Source organism: Diadema antillarum, unplaced genomic scaffold (assembly GCF_040938485.1).
Source record: "Diadema antillarum isolate AM-2024a unplaced genomic scaffold, OU_Dant_1.0 seq00001465_RagTag, whole genome shotgun sequence".
Classification (NCBI taxonomy): domain Eukaryota; kingdom Metazoa; phylum Echinodermata; class Echinoidea; order Diadematoida; family Diadematidae; genus Diadema; species Diadema antillarum.
Window position 1 is genome coordinate 170,417 of NW_027272205.1, and position 11,713 is coordinate 182,129.

The following is an 11,713-nucleotide window of genomic DNA, read 5'->3' on the forward strand; positions in this document are numbered from 1 at the left end:
TGTCCGATGAGCGCGGTGTTTTGGCCTTCGAATCGCTAGCTCGGGCTGCGCGAGTGTGACGAAGAAACTGTCCGTCGTATGTTATGTTCTGTTTCTGCTCGCCGCACTGCCCGCTACGCGGCCCCCGACGATGCAAGGCACAGAGGGCCCTACTAGGGATGCGGAGTCTCGGTTTTACGCTGTGGCAGCGATTTTCTCATAAGTATGCACAGCACAAAACTCAAGAGTTCTGTGATTACAGCATGCATGTGAGCAGCATGCCTTTGTTGACCTTTGACCTGAACTTTACAACGAACGGCAACACTGCTGGCTTCCAACCAATGATGAATAGCCTCGCATCTGTGACATTTACTATAAAATAGATGGAATTCGCATTTTTGTAAATAAAGATTGCAATTTTAGACAAGACGATGTCTGTATATTTCAGAGTATGTAAATGTTTTTAAAGGTAAAAAAAATTAGTCTAATTGCTTTCTTTTCCGCCTATATTTCCTCTTATTCATAATCTACTCATTATATTCATTTGTTTATTGTTATTGTATGAGTATGTCACAATTTCTTATAAAACAAAAGAGCTGAAATTCTCACTCTCTTAACTTTTTTTTTTTAGATTGTAACATGCTCTTTATCATAAGCAAAAGAATGTTGACAGAATGAGTGAATTGATTAGTGACTCTCTTAAAGGGATCATTTAGTTTTGGTTGAGACCTAACTACTGGTTTCTAACATTTTTTTTTGTGAGATACTGAGAAATCTCTTATGAAATGTGAAAAAGCAGAGACTCCAACTCTCCCGTTTTCGACGGGAGATCTCCCGCCGAAAACCCATTTTTGCAATATCTCCCGTTCTCCCGTTTGAGATTTAATTTCTCCCACCCTGGCTCTGTGTCTCCCGTTTTAAAGGATTTCTTACTTATTGCTATTGTATTTGAAAAAAATAAGCCGTAGATAGCACCAGAGAGCATCTAGAACCCTAGGAACTTCGCGCTTCGCACACATCAACTTGGAGTCTCCCGTTTGCTCAGGGTTTCAGGCGGGAGAATCTCCAGATCAGAAGGTGCTTTGGGTTGGAGTCTCTGAAAAAGCATGTAACTCCAAGAGGAACTCAATGTTTATTTGATGAAAAATTGGTTTTGAAATGGCTGAGACATCCAAAACAGAGTGCCTGATCCTAATGAAAGGTGGGACCCACCTTTCACTACAATATATCACTTTTTTTTTACATGTTTGTTTTTGGATCTCTCAGCCATTCCCAAACCAATTTTCATCAAATGAACTTTACATTCCTCTTAGAATGTGGTATACTTTATACTATTTCATAAGAGGTTTCTTGGTATCTTGCAAAATGTTAAAAGCCCAATCCTCACCTCCACCAATACTATCCAAATATCCCTTTAATAACTTTAAATTGGAAGATTCAATCAGGCTCCATCAACAGTATGAGCACAGCAATTATCCAAATCTATTGACATCCCTGGCCTAATTATTTTGGGATTATAGCTGTTCACTGTGCTTGTTTTTCTCTAGCTTGGGTAAATATGACTGGATTCTTAACTGGAATACCTCAGTCATTGCCAGCCCATGTGGTATGCCTTAGGATTGCTGTGGATATTATGAAGATGTAAACAAAATCAAAACATCATATCAATAAACTAATGTACATGCATGCTTACATTGGGCCAACTTAAATTGTTGACATAATTATATTGATATCGATTTTGTGAGTAATTTCCTCATTACTGCAATTAACTTTCGGCCAAGATTGAAATATCATGCCAATTTAAGATCATGGGAGCAGTGGTGAAGTGGAAGAGAGTATTTTTTTTATTTCTGTTTTTATTGAAAACTATAACATTTGCCATGAAACAAAGGACATATCATAACTTATTTGTTTATTGAGTAGTACTGTGACTATGACTCATGTCATATACTGTCTCTCAAACTGTACCTTCTTCTTCTTTCTCTCTTTTCTTTCCTCTTCTTCCCTTTCTATTGTTTTCCCCGTAGCGCTTAGAGACATTTTATGTGATAACGCACTATATAAATGTTGTGAATTACTATTATTACCTATGAAAGTATAATGCTCAATGGAGCATAAATGAACACACAACCAAGACAACACAATGCAATACAATACAATACAACACAACACAACTCAACACAACACAACGAAAATGTCTCCCTGCATATGCAGTGGAGCCCCACCATAACAAGAGCTATGGAAATAAATTACGTTCTATAAAATAATAATTACATGTATTGAAATCACACAATAACTGGGAAAAGCATTCACAAAAATTTGAGAAAACGGCCGGGTGCCACTTTTGATGGAAAAAAGAATCAAGTACAGATTTGTCGACTAAGGTAAGCTCCCCACCAATCTCTCTAACATAATAACTCCAAAAACACTAAAACGACTCTGCCTAGGTGGGGCTCCACTGCATATTACCCATGTCTGCACAAAATTAGAATAAAGTAACATTAGAATAAATTACAGTAGGTGTCTATTATATCTTTAATCTTTGAGCTGGGAATTCACATGGACTAAGTTTATCTAAATTAAATTCTATTTATTTTATCAATTTATTACAGCCCTTGAAGGTCTGATTATTTACTTACATTTAGGCCTATCATCCATCTTGAGACATAATAGAGCACAAATGAATGCATATATGTATGCCTATTTGTGTGTGCGTGTGTGTGTGTGGGGGAGTATGATACTTTCAATCATCAAAATTTATATTCTTATATAATTCTAATCTGAAGTGTCTGTTCTTTTTTCTCATGTAACTGCATAACATACTCATATATATTTTTTTTTTTTGCATTTCTCACACAAGCTAGGGACATTACCTCTGGTAAAACATCACTGTAAATGATAACAGCACTGAGCTATAATAGGGTCATCCCTCCATTGAAGTGTCACTTTTTTATGTAATACATCTTTGTTTGTATATCTTTTTATGACACAAGATACAATACAATACAATACAATACAATACAATACAATACAATACAATACAATACAATACAATACAATACAATACAATACAATACAATACAATACAATACAATACAATACAATACAATACAATACAATACAATACAATACAATACAATACAATACAATACAATACAATACAACACAACACAACACAACACAATACAATACAATACAATACAATACAATAACCTTTCCCAACCAGGCCATTGCAGTGCCAGTCTCACATGCACTGAATCTATCTTATTCAATTCCGTTATGTTATTATTAAGGCTGTGTGTGTAGACTTGAAAACATGGTTTTTCCAGTATCAATTTTGCTTTGTTTTCATTCATGTCATTGTTTTGTTTAAAGAATCTTAAAAAGCCCCTTACTTGCTGAATTCAGATCTGACCATTAGTTCCTGGGCCCTTCTCAAATTGGCAAATCTTTTCAAATTTCTCTCTGATTTTGTACAGATTAATTATAACCATAGCCAGTTCCATTTAATCTCTGTCCAATATACGATTTGCTACAAAACTGAATAGAGCCGATTATAATTAATGATAAGATAATATTTGTGGCAAATTTTCCAAGTACGACGTAATGCATGGTTCGAGAGAAATGGACTCATACATTGTAAATGCACAAACATACCATACAGACACAAACAGAAACACACACACACACACACACACACACACACACACACACACACACACACACACACACACACACACACACACACACACACACACACACACACACACACACACACACATACACATACACAAACACTGCATTGTATTTACTTATTCCACACACAATTGCCATACACTTTCTCTCACTCTACTTATTTTCTTCCCCATAATTTACAGGGGAATTCATCCCAAATACATAAGAGGATTCAAGAAAGGCAAAATATCAACAGCACATGAGTTAAGTTTAATTTTTCTGGCACAATAAAAAAGCACTTGAGTTACCTCAGGCAGGGGTAGTGATTTTACCAATAAAATATGCCAGAAACAAGTTGAAAGAATATATGTAATTTTCATGAAAAATTAAATTAGATTTGGTACAATTCTCTTCACCATGGTGGTATTTTTTTTCTTTTCTGGATTGTGTGATATTTCTCAGAGTTCACTGAAGTGTACTACAAGTACAACTATATCTGCGTTCAATGAAACCAAATGTATGGTTGGAAAAATTACCCTTGATGTAAGAGCAACACAAATGAATGCATCTCTCTGGAATTTTGTTTACTTTTCTCCTCAGCAGCAAATTTAATAGAGAAGCCACCATGCAAAAGGATGTAAGTCATACATTTTGTATTCTGCATGCATATGTTAATGCAAAATGCAACATATGTCATAAAACAATTAAATGTCATACACTAATCCAGTATAACGATAGATATAAAATGTATGATGAATTTCAATAAATTAATTATTAACTTTGTATAACTTTTATAACATAATATTATGAAATGAGTGATGGCTGCAAGGCCATGTAATTGCATGAAGATTATCACAAAACAAGAGATTAACTGACAATGGTACACATTTTATCACATTACATTAAAAGTACAAATAAATTTTCAGCACCAATAAGAGAGGAACAATAGTCATTACCTGAACTAATCATATATGGCTACATCATTGCACTTACAATTTTACATTCTTGTATGTGCAGGGACTATATCATTATACAAAACTGCACAAATAATACAATGATTGGTGAGGTACACTGGAAGAGACCTTAGATAATCTGAAAGGAGAATTTATCCTCCAAGACGAAAAAAAATAACAATATTTGAATAAAAACACTGACAACATAGCAGCATACCATTTAAAGAACTGAGTGTAACATCTCGAAGGCAAAAAAAAAAATAAAATAAATAGAAATAGGAGAAATACTGTGAAAGTGGCAATTTTCATACATTTTGTGATACAAGAAACTAGTGCAAAAAATACATACCGGTACATGTATTTTTGCCTGTTACATACTGTATATATGTAACACTATTTAATGTTTGGATTCCATGGAATTGAAAACAAACGAAATTCATCTTACCCTGCTGAGTGCGAAAAATTACTCATGAGAAAATTTCCACTTTTACAGTATGGCTATTTGATTGGATGTAAAATTGGGTAGCATGGCAGCCCCATGTGTGATCTATGAAAGCAAAATGACAGTTATGTAAACGAAATCAATCTATCATGACTTCCGATAGACACAATATGTAAAATGCCTCCTTGACATTCAAACGGCCATAACTCCATATTCTTTAAATTCTTACTCAAACCACATTGATTATTCATCTTTCTTTCATTGTTATTTTCTTCTGAGGGATAAATTCTCCTTTGACAAGACACTTTCAATGACAATGAAAAAACACAATGATCACTAAATGGATATTGCTAAGATGACTTCACAAATCAAACATTTTCTATCCTATTTTCTTTTTACAATTACATCGGCATTACATAATATTTCATACTACAACCATCATAATTACTCTTCAGCTCAAAGTTTCAGGCATCCTTAAGATCAGTAATGTTACCATAAAATTGAACTTAAAAATAAGAATGTGACAGATTCAGTCTGCTTAAAATCACTGCTTGGTTTCAATTTTCTAAAAGGGCATTGGTGTTGGTGAACTTTCCAACATGAATCATCACCTGTTCAGATTCCAATATTCACCTGCACTACTCAAAGTATAATCATCCACCAACACTATATTCCCTTCCTCAGTCAATAAATTTTCCATCTACTGTTAAACATTTAAGTTCAGTCTCTCCATAATGCTATTGATCAAATCACTTTTCAGATTTCTGCTGGAGGTTATGCAAATGTACATAACTATTACTAAGTGACCTTCAGACAAATATATCTAATCAGTGTGAGCATAAAACATACCTATCAATTTTTGCTTTCTTTTCTGGAATTACATTTCAATTAGAATTTCTAACAATCTTACTTTACTATTCATCTTTGGTCAGTATTTCATACCATACAATTCTCTTTCCCTTTTATACTACCATGCAAAACACAAATATAAATCAAGTACAATTGTACAAAACTCATTCTTATGAAGTACAATTAAGTGTATGTGCCATGTGAAATACCACAGTTTCGGAGAGCAGTTGAATAGAATCTTATCATTGAAGTATATGCAGTATGCTACTACAGAACTTCATAATTTTGATGGTTCGTTATTCCTGAAGGTCCATTAATTTGAAAATGAAATAGGGTTCATTATTCCAAAGGTCCACACATGGAATATGAAAAAACAGAAGATTTGTTATTCCAGAGGGTTGTTAACCTCACAACAAGATAAGGTCTGTAATCCTGCAGATTTGATAGTATGCACCCTCAGTTCATTTTCGGAATTACAAACCTTCAGAATAATGAACCTCATTTCATTTTTGCAGTAACAAGCCTTCGGAATCATCCCATGATATTGCAAAGAAAGGAATCAATAGGATATTGTGTGGGAGACAAGTAAAGCATTATTTGGCAGGGAGGGAAATATCCCTTTCAAAAAAGAGAATTTCTGTCTGTTTCTCCTTTTTTTTTCTCACATTTTTGTCAGCCAGTTCAAGCTGATTCAAAACAGCCCTCGGCTACATGAAAACGAGACACCACACACACAAATAAATGGATATGACTGTCCTAAGCCCTGAAACCATCTTAATGGGAGCTTTCATGGTTACCTTTCAACAACCTGATATCATCATTTCTCAGTCTAGCACTAGGAGGGTGTCTTTTGTGCAAAAAGAATGTGTTGCTCCTTTGTCAGCAGTAAAAAAGAAATTGTTTCCCATGAATAAGACACAGGAAGTATCAAATCTATGTGATATTCAACACAGATTGTAGAGTTTCTAGTTTTCTTCTGAATCACTGCCCACTGCATGACCTGTCTTCGATTGTGGATGGATGTATACAGCAATATCAGACTAGTTTGAACAGCATATGAAGATCCTTTCCATGTTTTGGACATAGATTGAATTTTGTATTTATCAGTTTGGACATGATACAATATGCAAACAAGAGCATATAAGAGGTTCATGATAGAGTCCAAGAGAAAAATTCTGTTTGGTAGTCAGCAAACACTCGATGTGGTCTCTTTGTATTTTCCCCTCTTTTCGTCTAGGAGTTTAGAAAAAAAAATGGTTGTACATCTTTCCTTCCAAGCACAGCATGTCCTACACAATACAGTACGGTGCATGACAATTCTGAGCCCCATTTCATATAAAGTTGATAAGATGGCAACTCTTGCTGGAATGTTAATTGTCATGGTAATGACAAGAATCCAGCTTCCTGATTGGCTGTTGCTATGGAAAGTTGTCATTCCAGCAAGAGTTGCTATCCTAACATCTCTTTATGAAATGGGGCCCTAGGTGTTGCCCCTGTCTGTATAATCACTCGATGCATAGACCCTTTTTTAGATATGGATACACACTGGCCTATCACACTTGTCATCTTTGACACCCTATGCAATAATCACACAGTGACATTTGCTTCCTCCATTGTATAACTTCATACATGTTATCACACTGTATATAATATTGTTCATCGTTGTCTTACACATGCTTATTTATGTTCACTCTTGCAGGAAATGAACTGGGAGCCCAATTTCCATGTTTCCACGTGGACACAAAATTGCATCCAATCACATTCACGTCACTCCTGTTACAATACCTTCACTTCATTCTAATTAAATACACACCAGTCTCAAATCTGTTTCACAATACAAAACTCTGTTCATTTCTTTCTTGATTACACGAATCAGACCTTTCTAATATCCACCTATCATTATAATTTGGCCAGGTAACATTCTTATGCACATTATGGCAAGATAGCTTAAATAAAATATCTTCTTTAATGAAATAATACTAACAAAATATGACGAAATTATTTCAATCGTGTCCAACAATCAGCTTTTGGTAAAGTGAGAAAAATGTATACGGCAGTCATCCTACTATTATAGTGACAGAGAATGTATCAAAATCAAGGAAATAATAATGACAGAGAAAAATCAAACAACCAAACAGCACTATTGAGGACCAATTCAATGTTAGTAATCACCTGACAACACATGTCTCAGTCACATGGTTTGTATGTGTGCCTAATCTTTTGCCACTATGTTTCTCTCAGGGGCAAATCATCCTTTAAAAGGAAAGTTGTTACGAAATCGAGTTGCTACACATCACAAACAAGTATTACAGTTGTACTTTAATACTGTCACATTGTTTTCTTCATTAAGATAATGACTCTAAGACATGATTGTAATATATCTAAACATTAGAACTCACAGATAAATATCTATAAACGTGGTTTATTGCCATTAATTAAGATACTGCTGCCTTTACTTGGTGAGTCTTACTGTCAATCAGTCTAATGAGTTTACAACATCATCAAAAGATTAAGTAGAATTGAAATAAGAATAAGAATGTGAATGCCACAGTTACATATAACCATAGGCAAGTCTTTCTACACAAAATCCATCCAATTTTCCTCACTTCACTTACACAGCAAATTATTTCAGCACAGCCACTGTGCTTCTTCTCATTTGGGGAAAAATTGCCTGCAAGTTACTCACGTGAGCAAACAGTTCCACAGTGGTAAATCTTGAGGAAACACATCTCTCAATAGGTCAGAGACCTATCTCAAATGAGCTAAAAAGGGGGAATTACGTCTGCTGCATGTTGAATGCTCTGTGGTTTTCCGGAGGTCTGTACTGCCTGGAGGGTACATGTATTTATGAAAACTTCCGACCAATGATTGGTGCAGATGAACGAAAACATTAAGGGAAACTCCACACATTCTTGCACAGGGTTCTTTTCAACACTCTCAAAACTCCCCTTATCTTTCTCTTTCTTTTTCTCTCTCCTCGCCTTCTACCTTCTCTGCAGCTTCTAAATCACATTGGCACTAATTGCTTGGAACATATTTGATCACTACAATATAGCTGAGGATGAGAGGTTTGCAGTGTTATTTGCAGTCAGTGTTGTTTTCAAACAGCACATAGAATATTTTTTTCCTCTCGGTCTGTTTTTCCTAAGTATCTGTTCTCTTCCCTCCCAAAATATCTTTGAAGGACAACTTCAACATGGTGCAGACGACATGGTGAAAATTTTACAACATTATGAACATACCACAGACAGCTTAAGCACTCCTGTGAAAAGCAGCAGCAAGAACAAGATGATTCAAAACATGAAGTGAGATGTTCATTTTTTAAATGCAAAATTAATTGATGTTACAAATGAAGAGCATCCAACTTCCCCAATATACATTAACCTTTCACCTCTCGGAATTCATCGAGGCCTCTCCAAAGTACAGTCTATGGATGTTTAAGAATCTCAGAAAGAACAGGTTAGTAAAATGGGCTGTAAATGCAATTGTATGAAAATAATTTTTTATGATTGTATTTTTTACCAGTTGACCTGTTTGTCATTGAGAATGTTGTGAAATCTTCATACAAATGTAAATGCAATTGTATGAGAATATTTTTTTCTTCATTATTGTATTTTTCATCAGTTGACCTGTTTGTCATTGAGAATTTTGAGAAATCCTCACAGAGCATGATGATTCAATTGCATAAATGCAAATGAGGATACATATAAACCTAACCCGTGCTTTACAGTCAGTCAGTGTTGGAAGGCAGACCCAGTATAAAGACTGGTGGATCAACTTCACCATCCCCATAATGCAACACTGCATGGAAGAGCATTAATACTGAACAACATATGATGTTACAACTGTGTCCTGAACCTGTAGGAAAGCTGCATAATGCAAGAAAGTGTTTTAAGGGTTTCATTGTAGTACTCACAGAATATGCTCAAATATTGGATTGCTGTTGCTCTAGTGAATTTCTGAGCAAATTCATAGGAAGATATAAAATCCTCCATTTTTGACCACCTGCCTTTCCCTAAAAGTGTATTTATTTTTTCACCAGCATTACACTAACTTAGCTGGGCATTGCCACATAATAGTGCAGACACTAATGATGGCTACAATACAACCTTTCAGCCACACAAACCTCATCAGTGATGTCTAAAAAACATCAGGAAATAAGGTATAAAATCTGATCATCATCCTATTACCTTGAACAATTGACACGTGGATTATGCAAGAATTTCCTGAATTACCCCCTCATTGGTTGGCATTTCCTGTTTAACATGCTCAGACAAAGTCTTTATCTGCCAGTGTATGAGTTGTACATTGCATAGTTGTTGGGTTGGTTTTTTGTTTTTTGTTTTTTTTGTTAAATGAGAAACTGACCCTGTTTCAGACAAGAGTTGAAAATACACTCAATGCATGTGTCCTGAAGTATATTGTTTTCCATTCTTATCAGACGTTGCATTGTGACAAACCGGGTAGGACTGAAGCTGGGCAAATTTAGCTTGAATGAACATTCTGCCATCCCTGGTATGTCTCCTAGAGGGTGTATGATGCTAGAGCTTTAAACAGTGTCTTCCTTCAATATTTAATGATGAATCTACAAAGAAATGGTGACCACAATTGGCTTTAAATCATTATGCTTTCTGTCTCACTCACTTCAAGGAGGAGTATTAAAGCTTAAAGTCTTTCATCAAAATGTAGTAAAATGCAGTCACCTTAGGGGTCGTTCACATTTATCAACATTTTCACAAGTGTACAAACCAAAGACGCTTAACTAATAAGACGCGAAAGTGCGCGTTAATCCTGTACAAAACAAATGGACAGCGCGCCGTCTTCAAGCGTATTACGCACATCACCTGAGACCACAGTACCTAACTTCAAAGATAGCACGTCTCAGGTGATGTGCGTCTATGTCTTTGCCTGAGACGCGCTGTGTATGAAGATGTTGTTGTTTATCAAGCGTATTTGATTGTGAGATCATATTGTTGCCAAATTTTTACCTCTACGAAATAATCCTTATTACCGTACTTTAAAATCTCGTTCTTCAAAATATTCCCCTTAATCGATAAAAAGCTACGACTATAATTTTTAAATCTTTTTAAGATAATAAAGATACCACGACCTTTGGAAATGACTGATGTTCCTAGGTGTACTGAGTTTGTACTTAGCTCTCTTTTGCATCGTCATGTAGGGTAGCCATTTTGTGTCCATTTTTATCGTGCGCCTTCGTATCTTGTTATCTCTACTATCTTTTGTACAAACCATACACTTTTCAAGACCCCTCCCCCATTAAAGTGTACGAAAAAAAATGTTGATTTTTTTGTTCGCATTATTTCCACTGTGTTCAGTTCTTGCTTGGTCTGCCTTTTTTCAGTTTGTGTCCCTCCTCATCCTGGTGCTTCAGCAGTCGATACCGAGTGGGATAATTCTGGTCACACACTGGGCGTTTCCACGTGCATATTTGTGTTCTACTTCTTGCATTGTGGGCGCGCGGGCATACTTGCGCGCGCGAGCGAGACGAGAGGCTGTGATCAGACGGGATGGGTGTGAGAATATAGATCAACATTTTTCGAAATTGGAAAGCATACGCCGGGTGTTGACCCTCTTCCCCCCAGCGTGCGGTTTGCACGCTTGTGAAAATGTTGATAATTGTGAACGGCCACCTTACTTTACTTCATTTTCTTGTTTGTGCTATAAGTACTTGTGCTCTTTTTACTCTATGAAAAAAAGAATATGAAAAAAATAATACACAACAAAGCACATTGTGGTTTGCACAGAAATAATACAAACTTAGCTGAGCAAAATTCAAGTGCTCTGGCATCACTCT